This window comes from Cyprinodon tularosa, unplaced genomic scaffold (assembly GCF_016077235.1).
Source record: "Cyprinodon tularosa strain WSP-4 unplaced genomic scaffold, ASM1607723v1 ctg307, whole genome shotgun sequence".
NCBI classification, from domain to species: Eukaryota; Metazoa; Chordata; class Actinopteri; order Cyprinodontiformes; family Cyprinodontidae; genus Cyprinodon; species Cyprinodon tularosa.
Genome location: NW_024039016.1, coordinates 1,456,139 through 1,471,492, shown reverse-complemented (window position 1 = coordinate 1,471,492; position 15,354 = coordinate 1,456,139).

Genomic DNA, 15,354 nt, shown 5'->3' with positions numbered 1-15,354 from the left:
ATTTATAATTACATAGGAGCGGGTCTCGCAGCCATGGAGGTAGACATCTTTGCGCTACGGCAGCGCAGAGCCAACAAACTAGCGATTGCGAGATCGCCAAAATGTCACAACGATGTAGAAAAAATAACGGGTATATTTATTATCTTAAGTCTACATGAAATCTATACCCTACACAGACTAATGAAATACTATCTGTAAAATTATCTATGTAAACAAACCTCATCACTTGAGAAGGTAGGTGATGCAGACGTCATGGAAGACATTTTGTCCCGTAACGCTCGCCGTTCTGTTGGGGGGGAGAAGCGGTGGGGGGAGATGTTCATGTTGCTGCAGTCTGCAGTCTGACCGCTAGATGTCGCTAAAAGTTACACACTGTAGCTTTAAAATTTTTAATCCAATGATATTATAAGTAAATACAAACAAGCCTAAAGTTAAACTATACGTACCTTTCTCTACAATACATAGATACGTGTCAAGAAATGTATCAAGAAATGCAAATAAGACAAAAAATTGCCAGAAACATAAATAAGAGATTTTTTATGTAAAACATGAACCGTAACAATTATTGGTGCTAAAATACACATTAGGTAAATCATTGGAATGTTGTATGTCTTTATCTCTCTAGGGTGCAATGAGCACATTACTAAAAATGCAATTTCTGTTATTGTTTTTTTCTAAAAACAGCCAGACAAAACAAAACGGCATGGGGATAATGGAGAATTGGCTTATACTAGAGAAAAGAAAAAAACAGCACAAAACAATTAGTACTTTCAAAAAACTAAAAACATTACAGATTATTACAAATTTTTTGATAAAGCTTAGACTTAGTAAAAAAACAAACAATTCTGTTATCAAAAGGTAAACAGTTACAAAATTAAAACTAAAATCATCTCTGTTATTGTGAAGTTTAAAATTTAGATGAAAGGAACTCAGAAGTTTTTTAATGCAACAAATTCAGACAGTTAGCCCACTTCAGAAATAAAAGAAGCCCTCACAAACCGCGCTCTGCTCTGTTACGCTCGCAAACCCGTAGGCTCTGCTTGCGGATTTTTTTTGCTCTCTCTCAGATTGGATCGGATCGTCGCCTAGCAACCTTTCCAGCCAATAGAACGACAGCCTCGGAAAGGGTGCGCTTGTCTAACTCTACTGAGTTACCTTACTCAGTAGTTAACTTACCGACAATAAAATGGCATTTTAATTTAAAAGCTATCAATTTTCAGACGTGACGTGATGTGAACAGAAAACTACCGCCTCAGAGTTGCTCGTCAGAAAAAAAAAAGAAAAAAGTTTGCTAGTCAGGGCAGATGCTAATTCTGCCTCCAGCAGAAATTAAGTGACTTTTCATTGGTGATTCTTGAATGGCCCTTTATTATTTCCTTTTTGTATTTTCCTGATTGTTGTTGTTTTTCAGCTTCTTATTTTAATAGCTTTTAAATTAAAAAGCCAATTTATTTTCGGTAAGGTTTATCACAGGCACAGTCAGTAGAGTTAGACAAGCGCACCCTTTCTGAGGCTATCGTTCTATTGGCTGGAAAGGTTGCTAGGCGACGATCCGATCCAATCTGAGAGAGAGCAAAAAAAAAATCCGCAAGCAGAGCCTACGGGTTTGCAAGTGTAACTGAGACTTGTGCAGAGTGCGGTTTTTGCGCGAAGAGAAGAAAATATCTGTGCAAGAAGCATTAAATCTGAGAGAAGAAACAAAGATTTGAGAGAGAAGAGAAAATATTTGAGACAGGGCGCATGTTTTGAGTGTCAGCATTATAAGTTTTGAGTGCAAGAAGATGAAATTCTTTTCTCAAATTGAAATTATGTGCTCTTGCATTATGGCAGGATAATTCTCCCATAGATTAATCTCTTGTTATCTTGGAATTAATCTAGATTAAAACTGCTCATTTGAATTCTAAGTAAAGGCATTGATGATATGTGTTTGCCACCTTCAGACTTTAAAAGAAAAGGTATACTTTTTTTATATTCGCAAAATCACACGTAATTTTGTCTTCTTACGTTAGATTTTGACAACATTATAAATACTTTTTTGCCTATCTGTTATTGTGTTTGTGCTGCAAAAAATAAAGTGCCCCACTTCCAATTATAGATGTCCCACATTAATACTATAGTGCCTCCAAAAATCTGACACACATGTCGCGTCGCTCAACTACTCATCTTTCGTGGCTTTCTCCGCGGCATGCTGGACATGTATTCTCCTCATGATAGTTTGCCTCGCAGGTAGTTTGTAAGAACGGTCACCTGTAGCCACCTGGACAACGAGCTCAGCTTGTGGCTATCCACTGAGCGAGGAGATTGGTTAGCTTAGCTGATAGAGCTGTGCTTATAGCTGCATCCATGTCAGCATGTCGCGTTTGATGTGGTAATTTGACAGTATGCCTACAGCAGTGGCGGCTGGTGAAAAATATTTTTGGTGGGGCTGATATAGCCTAGTGTATGTCTCCAACTAATCCGGAATAAGAATTCAAATAAACAATTGGACAATACATACAATTTAACAGTAATGATTTAATTTACTATATAATAACAGTAACAGTGATGATTTGGGTCACTGTGACGGGGTTCTTTGGCCTCCAAGAATCCAGTCTCAGTCGGGTTACCGGTGTTGGTGATTTATTGAGCTCAAAAACTCAAAACAGGGTGCAAAAGAAACTAAACATACAAGATACTCTGGGCCTCAGCCTCCCTCCAGTTACCAGCAATGTAACAAAGAAACAGAAAACAAAAATTGCCGCTTTTCTTCCCACAGCCCTCATTAAATAGTTTAAGCCCCTCACATCAGGCTCTCTTATTTCTGATTTCTTCTCATTAATCAGTTTTGTCCATATATTACCTCCACAAACAATCGATGTACAAAAACAAATAATTTTTACAACTTAATTCTTTTACACAGATTCATTGACTTATTCAATTACACCAAACTGGGTTTGAACCCAGCAAAGACGCAGCCAGACTGAAGATGACAAGTCCCCGTAGCATAAACACGTACACACCCACACCCACACACACACACACACACACACACACCCCCCCCACACACACACACACACACACACACGGCTAACCCCACTGAAATATTAAGTGTGCACCCTCAATACGCCAGCAGGTAACCAGGAACAGCTTGTGTGTTTTAAGTTCATGGAGCTACTGGTCTCAGCGCGAGTGTATTGGTCCTCACAAACACAGTATAACAGGAATGTGTGTGTGGTGCGCAAAGTTAGAGAGGTTGTTTTAAGCGACGAGGTGGATTCGTCACAGTCACAATAACCATGACATGAAATGTTCATATCCTACAACAGGGATATTCTTCTGGCAAACGGGTAGATAAATAAGGATCTCACCGAATTTGGTGGAAGCTGCATCTCGGTCTTTACATTCGCCATCTTCCCTCTAATTGTCTGCACCTGCGCTTGGGTGCAGAAGCCTGTTAAAGCGCAGTATTTTCAGCGCCCCAATACCATAAAGTTCCGAGACGCTGATTGGCCATTAAATTCACCTAGCAATAGTACATGATTGACAGATTCTCTGCAAATGTGGGTCAGTCTGATAAGCGCCCCCAGAACAGAGACGGTAGGAGTCTGTCTGTGGAAATCCACAAATTAATGACAGTAGATAGGGAAATGTAGTTTATATAATTTGTTTTGCTTATAGGTACACAGTCTAGAGAGTAAAACTGACATTTATGAGTTAATTTCTAAAAATATATTTTACGTTTCTCTCTTCTTATCAGGGAGGGCGGTGCCCCAGCGCCCCCTATGGGCCGGCCGCCACTGGCCTACAGTGGTTTGAAGACTGATTTGGCCCACAACTTCTTAGGATCTTTATGGACATCTTTAGTGACATTTCTTTTTTTAAAGATGTATTTGTCATTTCCAGCTTGACATGTTTCGCTAACTACAAAATCACAAAAACAGAGCGAGTTGCTTGTAGTTTGTTTCGCATCCGTGGTTATCTGATGGGTTCTATCCTGATGCACCAACCCTTTTAGTTTCGCCTTTGAAATCCAGAAGTACTTGCTCACTATCAATCTGATAACTGTAGGACCACCATTTAGAAGAAATATCTGCTGAGGCCGACTGGGATTCAAGGGGACAGAAGCAGACATGCATAAAGAAGCAGAGATACAAAAGGCAACTGTCAACCAGCCCCACAGGCGACCCCTTCCTGGAAAGACACAGCTAGGCAGACAGCTCAGAGCCAGCTCTCATGTCAGAGGATGAAAGAGAGCACATACAGTTAGGTAAAACAGGCCAAGCTCCAACATCTATAAAGAAAAATACTTATGGCAGCAGCACAGCTGATATTTATCTTCATAATGGTGTCACAGTCAAACAGGAACAGACAAGATGAAGCAACAAAAGCAGAGAGAACATCAAGTTAGAGGTTTAAGTAATACTACAAAATCTGCGGAATGGGAGAATAGAGATAGAATGTTCAGTTGAGGTTAGTGTGAGCATGCCAATTTAGAGTGGAACCTACACCTTCTGTGACTCACATTGATACAGGGCTACTTCCAGCACAGTACTTGTTGGCAAATCCTTAATCACTGTCAGTTCCCTGTGTATGCATTAGTTACACACATTCTACATTAGACTGCTGCTAAGGAGTTATCCAACTTCTACTGTCTTGGCAGAAGCTCAATTTTACTCGCTTGAATACTACATAATGATCTGCATGAGCTGAAGAAATCTATAAAGGAATCTTTTATACAAACCATTTTAATGAATTGAAAGCAATTAGAACTGCTTCCCCTATAACAGGAGTTCCCCCATATGTGTTCCCTAATTAAAACAGATATACTGTAACACAGTTTGGTTTAAGCATGATTCCACTCAATGACTAATCAATTCCAAATGTATTTTTTGGTCAATTGAGTGAAACTAAGTACATGTACATCTGAAAACTTGAAATCATGTTTCAAGTTGTATAAACATTTTCGACAAACTTTCAGTGGGTTCTCTTTTTTATGAACATAATTATGTAAGGAGCAGTCTAATTCCGCAAACTTGATGCAGGAAGACAAGCTGATGACATAGTGAGCATGAGACAACTTTATCAGTTCCATCTCTTCTTTCTTGCCCTGCTTTTTTCATGCCTTTAGACTGCATTGCCCCAGATTCATAATCTTTTTTTCCTTTAACCCTACAATGTTAATTCCGCTCTGTTAATTTTCCACTCTCTGTCCTTCATTTTCACTCTCACTGTCTTCACCCATCAATGTTGTGGCAGTTGTCATGACACCTTGTTTCACTAACCAAGCAACTCTTTTTAATCACCAGGTGGACTACTGGGATACAGAGAGCTAATGAAGAGTGACGTTTCATTAAAGCGAGCACATGCAAATTACCAAGCCATCCAGTCAGCCTTTCCAAAAAGCTGCATGCTTATTGTTTGATAAACCAGATAGTAATCCGGGTTTAAGGATGATTCATAGAAAATATTAAATTTTCTATCCAGCCAGGTAGGCCTTCTGATTACAACATCAGCTAGTTAACCATATATTTACACCACTACTCTTGTTGTTTTCAAACATTTATCCAGTTAATATTCTAATTCAAAAACATATTCTGCATGAAGGTTAAGGGAAGAGGAAACTAGATATGTAGTGTAATTTTTCCTATTTAGGCCTTCTATAGTAGTATTTGCACTAAATAATTACAGCAACAATTATATAATAAACTAAGTTAATGTTTGCCCCAGTTCTGCTTGTTTTTTCTCTAGTTAACATATGTAAACAAGGAAACTCACACAATTAATGTTTTATGTCCTATATACAGTATGTCACAATGTACTTATGTCCGTTAGAAGAAATGACAAACCCATTTTTGTTTTTTTCAATGGGGGAAATGGTGCCCTTGTTTTTAAGTCTATGACAACCAAAGACTATGAATAATGCATTTAGAAATAGTCTCTCAGTGTCACATCATGTTGTAGGATCATGCAGAAAATCACTAACTTAAGCAGAATACCATGAAAACTTATTTATTTATTTATGGGTGGCTCCCCCACCATGCAGGAAATTTGTTGCACTGGCAGTGAGCCACAGAGTTTAACCAGCCAGGCATCACCCAGCCATGCAGTTGTCATCCATGTTGCCCGCCTTTAACAAGGCCCATGCTGCTGCAGCAGTGGCAGAGTGAGGGCCTGAAGCTGACCGCTTGTGACAGGACCTACATTACATAAGGAAGATGAGGAGACTGTAGAGTCTGTGATGTATCTCTGATGGATTTGTTTGTTTTCAGAACATCTTTAGTTGAGGATGTTCCAGAGTTTAAACTGCTCCCAAGCTAATGTAATGAGACATACAATGCAAGTTATAGCCACCACATTGTTCTGCCAGATAAAAATCTGGTAAATTTTTATTTAGAAACATTGATATTTTAATTAATCCATTTTGAGAGCTGGCCATATATTCAGAGTTTTATCCATGTTAATTATTTATTGTCTCAGGGATATCTCTCATTGATTTTAAATGCTTAAACTTTCAAATATAGTTAATATAATAAAATGATATACTGTGCAACCATTCATTATCAGCAAGTATAGGTTGACTTTTTAATTTCTTAACAATTTCAGCACGTGTTCTCTCTCTATAACTGCTTACGCAGCAAGGGAATTAATTCACACATCTATCTATCAAACATCTATCATGCATTGTGTGTGCACGGTTGGAGCAAGTCAATACTTGCGTTCTTGTGAATTGAGAAATGGCCTCTGTCTTGGCTCAACCTGGTTTCCTGATGTCATCTGAGCTAACCACTTTTGCTCTAGTGCTGCTACATTTAATGGATTTCTGAGTCATTGTTCATTTTTCACTGAAAAACCGAATGAAGATTCACTGTTTTGATTGCAGTTAAAATCTCTACATCAGTTGTTATTAACATCTCATTTCAACTGCTGCTATTTTAAAGGACACATTAAATACATTAACCCACCAAGCCTTAAAAAAAATTCTTTAGAGGCTCTTTGAATTTACTCTTAAACCCTCTTTCCCCCTTTTATTAACTTTAATTTACCTTGCGCCTATTATCAGTAGTGTGAAGCGTTTACATGGTAATTAGATATAATAATGCTGTAACAAGGATTATTAGCAAATAAATGTACTATTTTTTGTTTATTTGTGGTAGTCTGGGATTATCTATACAATCAATGATTTATCACTGAGAGCCAGATCCACCGTTTTTTGTTAACACACACACAGGTGATTTCTTTCAGTTGCTAGTCAATAACTCTGCTGATTACCATTGTCCTATAAATTGGTGAAACACATCTGTATTTTAATTGCCAGTCTAGAAGTCCAACCTTGGGTAAAAGACTAAGAACCTTGCTGAGTAAGCAGATAACAGTTATACTAATTTAACTAATCATAATAAATCGGTTTTAGCTTTGATTTTCAAAACATAGTTATACATATATTCTGTACATATATATATATTTTTTCAAAATTGAATTCAGACGGTGTTCACATAATGTTACATATTTGTAGAGTGTTTTATTCTCTTTTTTAAAACAGCAGATTAAAAAAGCTTCAAAAAAGTCATCAACTGAGAGTTCATAGTGTGCCATCAAAGAACCTATTAGAATTGCTGCTGTCAAATCCTTTGTCTCTTTTTTATACTCGATCTAGTCAATCACGCTAAAAATAACCTAATTTTCATCTCAGAAGTCATTTAAAAATAGCTCTGTGACTGCTGTACCTACTAAGGGTTCTGAACTTAGATCTGAATGATCACTTCCACACAAAAAAAACATCAGTTACCCAATGAAAACATCTGCCAAATTGCCCATCAGCTATAACTATATCCGATATTGAGCCTCCCATCTTGGCTTGAACAAAAAAAGGGTATATTGTTTGGCATGAATTCACAACTTATACTGATTACAGAATAGACATACATTTTTCACAGTATAAATTAGAGACTTTATTGTATATTTTAGGCTTTTTAGTGATAAACTAAACAGGTGCATAACTGTGATTGAAGAAAACATAATATCTGCTAAAATGTATAATAGACATACACTCACCGGCCACTTTATTAGGTACCCCATGCTAGTAACGGGTTGGACCCCCTTTTGCCTTCAGAACTGCCTCAATTCTTCGTGGCATAGATTCAACAAGGTGCTGGAAGCATTCCTCAGGGAGTTTGGTCCATATTGACATGATAGCATCACACAGTTGCCGCAGATTTGTCGGCTGCACATCCATGATGCGAATCTCCCGTTCCACCACATCCCAAAGATGCTCTATTGGATTGAGATCTGGTGACTGTGGAGGCCATTTGAGTCCAGTGAACTCATTGTCATGTTCAAGAAACCAGTCTGAGATGATTCCAGCTTTATGACATGGCGCATTATCCTGCTGAAAGTAGCCATGAAGTTGGGTACATTGTGGTCATAAAGGGATGGACATGGTCAGCAACAATACTCAGGTAGGCTGTGGCGTTGCAACAATGCTCAATTTGTACCAAGGGGCCCAAAGAGTGCCAAGAAAATATTCCCCACACCATGACACCACCATCACCAGCCTGAACCGTTGATAAAAGGCAGGATGGATCCATGCTTTCATGTTGTAGACGCCAAATTCTGACCCTACCATCCGAATGTCGCAGCAGAAATCGAGACTCGTCAGACCAGGCAACGTTTTTCCAATCTTCTATTATCCAATTTCGATGAGCTTGTGCAAATTGTAGCCTCAGTTTCCTGTTCTTAGCTAAAAGGAGTGGCACCCGGTGTGGTCTTCTGCTGCTGTAGCCAATCTGCCTCAAAGTTCGATGTACTGTGCATTCAGAGATGCTCTTCTGCCCACCTTGGTTGTAACGGGTGGTTATTTGAGTCACTGTTGCCCTTCTATCAGCTCGAACCAGTCTGGCCATTCTCCTCTGACCTCTGGCATCAACAAGGCATTTCCGCCCACAGAACTGCCGCTCACTGGATGTTTTTTCTTTATCGGACCATTCTCTGTAAACCCTAGAGATGGTTGTGCGTGAAAATCCCAGTAGATCAGCAGTTTCTGAAATACTCAGACCAGCCCTTCTGGCACCAACAATCATGCCACGTTAAAGTCACTCAAATCACCATTCTTCCCCATACTGATGCTCGGTTTGAACTGCAGGAGATTATCTTGACCATGTCTACATGCCTAAATGCACTGAGTTGCCGCCATGTGATTGGCTGCTTAGAAATTAAGTCTTAACAAGCAGTTGGACAGATGTACCTAATAAAGTGGCCGGTGAGTGTAGAAAGGAAAGGAAATCTTTCCAAAATAGTTCAAAAAGTAAAAAAAAAAAAAAAAAAACCCAGTGGACTTTGTTTCGCTTCCCATCCAGGAAGCTTACTCAATTCAAAATGTCTGGATTGGTGTTTGAGTGCCAGACTTATAGAGTAGCCCAACAAAGCCTCGTTATGGCTTAGAAAACATGCAAATTGTAAAAACACCTTTGCTCCATGATAAACAAATAAATACAAACATCTTGGCATCAAGACTCTACAAACTCAGAGCTATTTATAAACTCAACACATTGCTCTACAAGTACTTGAGCAATCACAATTCTGATTAATACCAACCATCCGCCTTCAAAAAAATATCCATCTTTAGTCAAAACAAAATAAACTAAATAAACCATTGAAAGCTATTTACATCTTTAATTCAGCTGTTTTATTACAGAAGAAAAACAACCCATCCAACACTAAAAAATGCACCATCAAATTTTGATATTTAAAAGTTGTTTCTTAACCCATTGGGCCTAATCTTGAAATTTCAAGTTGGTGCTAAATTTCATGCGCAATTTTCTTTCAGAATATGCAATGAGTGGGTGTGTTGGTAATGATCTACGAGATTGCTGCACAAATGTGCAGCTACAGAAAATCACAAAGCATCAAAGGCAGTGATAGTTATTTGTCATGTTGTCCTTACTGTTATGACCATGTTTGAAATTCATTATTTATCTGCAGAGCTATTTTATTCTGATTAAATAAGGAAATGATTCTATGCTTTTTGTTTTTTTTATTTTTTATTACAGTTAATGTTACTTTGTGTGCTGAAAATAAATAGCAAATTCTCCATTGTGCAAATGTAGATCAGAACATGCTGTGTCTGTGACCCAAGGCGACCTCTTTTCCCTGTTGCTGAAAATGTCAGTATAACAGTCTGCAGGAAACAATTTGCAAATGAAAAAATACTTTATGGGAAAAGAAAACAAGTCAAGCTTGTTGGCCAACAACTATGAAAACTTTAGTCAAAAGGTTAAGTCCACTTGACAAGGAAACTTCTTTTTAAGTCAGAAAGAAAGTGATGATGACAAAAGGTTTTAGAACTGTAAAGAGAAAAAATGTGATAGGATTATCATTATTGTATCCATCTTCTCAAAACCCGGTGCTTCCTTGGAATCTAGGTCTCAATTGTTTCTTGCTTTTTAGACTTTCTACTGAATAGAATAAGACACAGATCATGCATATAATTACTTGAAGCCTTTCTCTCAAGGATATTTAATCTCATACAGTAAACAGAAGGTGTGTTACATTGTAACAAAATATAAGCTGTGCCATCAAGCCCTCAAAAATATTCCAGAAAGTAGAAAAATAGCTGCTCAATGCTTCATCCTGACAGGTATTATTGAAGCCTTTGGGTAGGAATATGTTCAGCACATATCTGTTGCTGTGTGTTGCTGTGGCTGGTGGCAACGCCACAGCAACCACTTCCAAGTCTATATAAAGCTCAGTATGGAGTAGTGTCTCTCTGTCTATTAGTCTGTCTGTCTGTTGGCACAGAGGCAAAATTAATTTTCATGCTGTAAATGTGATTAACAGGCACCTCTAAAGGGAATTTCACAGATGAATATGTCGGAAAAACATGAAGTATGGTAGATCAATGACACCACATACTGCAAATCTCAAGTAGCATGAAGAACATTTATTTATTTATGTCTTTATTTTATCATTATTAATATTATTGCAACCAAAGCACCCAAGATTCAACAAAGGTTGTGCTGGTTTAAATCTGTTCATTATCAGTAACAAACTGCAGGGCTACTTCTCTTATGTTGAATGACATTGATTTTAAATTTGCTTTTAGATTCGGCACTCAAGTAATAGAATTGTATTTTTTGTTTTCAACTGTTAGACTTGCTATTTTTGCTGCCTTTTTCTTTTGTATGAATGCAAAAGAGGAACATTATCCTCCACGTTAAACCCTGGCAGGGAATATCTATGTCTAAAAGCCTTTATCACTAATGATTAGCTTTGCTATCTTAAGTGTCAGCTTTTGTCAATGAGAAAGTATTGAGATTATTGTTGACCACTTGTAGAACTAAATTGTCATACGCAGCAATAAATTAAAGTCAATTTGATAAATTAGTACCAAAGACATGTTGTTTATAAGGATTTATTCTGATAAGGCGAAAAAGAAACTCCAGATACTGCATCCAGCTCCTTTGGGGGAACCCCAAAACATTCCAGGGCCAGCCGAGAGACATAGATCCTCCAGCGTGTCCTGGGCCCTTTCCAAGGGAAATCTGCCCGGAACACCGCCTAAGGGAGGGATCCAGCTGACTGCCTTGATGTGGTAGGAGAAGCGGTGCTACTCCAAGCCTTTCCAGGATGGCTGAGCTTCTCAACCTAGCTCTAAGGGAGAGCCCAGCCACTCTGCGAAAAAAGCAAATTTTGGCCACTTGTGTCCGGGATCTGACTCCCTCTCTCATGACACAGATTTCCTGACCATAGGTGAGGGGAATAACATAGACACTCTGTCTTTACCACAACAAACTGCTGCATTGTTCACATTACAGTGTCAGCCTCATTGATCAATGTGTTGATTTTCTTCTCAATTCCCCGACCACTTTTTAAGAGGACCCCAAGATACTTGAACCTTACTTAGGGCAAAGCTCTCCTCTGAACTAAATAGGTTGCACCAACATTGTCTTCATTCACCATCCAAGCCAATAGAATTGACAAAGATTCTTGTATAGGTATTGAGATGTTTTTTCAGAAAAACTTGCCAAAAGTCAGGTACGAGACCGAAAATTTGGAGGGGTAAATTCTAAATATGTACTTTTAAAAAAAAAGCTTGGGGTAATTTCAAATGTGTTTCCATATAACTGGGTACAACGAAATCCAGAAGCAATATGATAGCAATGAATCACACCATATTTCTATTTCACAAAAACTATACAACGGCTACCTTCATACTACAACAACAAAAATACACCAAGCCCCTTCACAGTCAAACAAAAGTATTATAACGTAATTGATCTTGACATGGAGTATGATTCTGTTCATATGCATGTGCCGGTGCCTTTTATAGTAACCCTGTGTGCACTGCAAATTGACCTTGGAGCCTCCCTAGGCTGGCACTCAGGATGTGACTCCAAAAATAACTAGTGCCAAACATTGATTACCGCTAGTACACAATGCTGCACAGAGCAGTGTAGAAAAGGGACAGGGACAGAGATATTGGCTGCAGAGTTAACAGCTATTTCTCTATCTCTGTCTGTGTGTCTTTCTCTCTTAGACCATGTGCTTATTTGCACTTCCATCTCTAGCATTATTGAGCAAATACAAATATTAGGTGACCAGTCTCTAACAGACTATTTGATAGTGTTGAAGCAATATCACTTGTCTTTTAAGTTGCAGGCCTTGACTTGTAAATTTGATTAATATAATTATTAGAATGAGGGTATCTTTAACATTGTAAATATAGTTTTCTCTAAATGTCAACTTTCAAAATTATAGTGCAGGCTGTCAGGTCCCAGGAGTACATTGATGACCATTTTGCCTTAATTTATCATCATCTTATTAGTAATCTGCATTTCTCATTCTCATCTAGGCACATATTGGGCGCCTAATTGACACCCACTGCAATGTTTACAGACGCGTCCTTCCTAATTTTAAGAATGCAGTCATTCCGGAAATGGAGAGTGACACTATCTAGCCAGTGCTCCTTATATGCTGTAGGGCATTTTAAAGCTGTGTCTCTAGCCACCCACATATAAGTCTTGCAACTAACATGTCATGCTATATAGTGATGTTCTGAAGAAGGCCTAGGATCAACATTACGTGCAGGCTTAGTCCTAATCATTGTGAAATGAATAAATGACTAAAATGCTTTAGCATGGCTGTTGGCATTTATAGTACTTAAAATACAGAATAAATGGAATTTAAACAGGAAATCTACGAGGGTAAAGCATAAGCAGAAAAGATCAGTCATAGCAATTTTTTTGTATTTTTGCCAGTTTTTAAGGTATCAGCTATAAGAAGTATATAAACCCTTATTATTATAACCAAATTGGGTCAAAATAAAAAAATTCTAGTATTGATTTAATCAAGTAAATAAGTTACTGTCTTCACCCTTTTGGTTGATAATATCATTAAAAATCTATTAATCTTGTGAGTAAAAATTTTATTCAACTTTCCAGCAAGATTGAATTAATTCAAGTTTAACAGTGACTTTACCCATGAAAAGTGCTTATACTCTTTCCAGTGAAAGAAGGTTAGCACACAAACAACAAATATTTCATCTGTAAGAAGAGTTAATTCAATCTCAGCAACAAATGTGCTCCTCCTTAATATCAGAAACCAACCTTTTAACTTCCTTAAAGATTCCTCTGAAAAATATTCTTGTAATGTTTCACTTAACATATCATCCCTATTATAGCTTAGCTGTATTAGCATAAACTGTTTCATTTATTTATTTATGTATTATGAATAACACATCAAATAAGTTATAACATCTAGTCAGTAACGTTACAAATTTTAACAAAAATGTTCAGTAATTTTGTGTTCTTACAGAAAAATTTATAGATTATTTTTCCTCTCTTTGTTGTATTATTTAATTTGTTTTATATTTTGGATAAAACGTCACAAAAAAAAATGGTTTATGGGCACACAGAAGAAGAATGAACCTTCCTGTCAAACGCTAACAGAAGCTCAACTTGTGTGTCTCATCTTTTCTGTGTCAAAGCATCACATGTTGAAAGGACAACAATCCCATTACCCTCAGCTAAATCAAGATTGTTGGGTAATCCTAAAGACTTTAATTTAAAATGTAATACCTAAACAACGTTAGGTACCAAGCATTTGACACATTATAGAGCAGCATTTGTTTTCATTTAGAGTTAAGATTATATTCAACAAATTCTACATAATTTGAGCTGCATAATCCAGATCTTTAAGTATATCTTTTTACAGGAACAGTTTGAAATAAAAGAAGATAAGTTAAACAAAACTGTTGAGAAGACAATGAACATTTAAGGAGCAAGGCCTCAGAATAATATATTGTGGTTTACAAAACGTGATAGGCTGAGCTGTATTCCAGCAATGTTATGAAATTCAATGTAACTAGTGTTGCACCGATACTGATACCGGTATCAGGCGGTGCCCCAATCCAGCGATAAAATGGTTGTATCGGCATATGTGAGTACCAACAAATAGGGCACCAATACCGTTCAGAGCCAAAAGTTTATTCAAGTATTGTCACCCATTCCAGGTAGGCAATAAAACGTTCTACTGGATTCACATCCAAGTAGTATGCAGTTCTTCATATATACACACGCGGATCAATTTCAAACAGATGGTATCGGTATGGTATTGGCCGATACTGCACCTAATATCCCTAAATGGGTGTAGTGTCACCAAGAGCCTCTCCAGAAATTGCAGCTAAGCAACACGGCATAAAAACCTTCCAAAGGTGGTCTGGTCATTACAAAACTCAGTATCTGCTGATCCCCAATTCAAGCATCAACCCCTAAATCCTTTAATATTGCTGTATTATGAACATTGATATTGTGTTATTAAGTATAAAATTAAGAGATGAAAAAGTATCATGATTAAAACGGAAGATAAAGAAAATTATGTTGCCAAAGGATGAAATAAGGAATGCTCAGAGGTTTGTGAGTAGCTTTTAAATAAGCCGTTTAAATTTTGTCCTAGGACTGTTTCGTCATCCTACCTCTAGCCTGGTGGGCTTCTCTGATCCCCTGCTGTCCCTGCCAGCACCAGCAGTTAGCCTCTGGTAAAGGAAAAGGTCTGATAGTCAGTCATAGTCCCTCTCTTCAGCAGTTTGTTTGTGGCAGACTTATCCACTCGTCTACCAACTGGCCTCTGCAGTTAGTTTCTATAGCAAACCTGAGCCAGCTGTAGCATTCCCCCGTCCTTCAGTGCTCTGTTTGCTCTGTTGGCTTCCCCGATCTAAAACTGGTCTCTTCTGCTCTCACCCTAGACTAGCACTGGCAAGCGGCCATCTTTACTGCTGTGGTTCCTTAGTTCAGGAAGGGGGGCATGGCTGTCCATTGCTTGTCCTGTTTTTGGTGCTTTCTCACAAACATGGACCAAGCGCAGGAGAAAGATGTGTGTCCG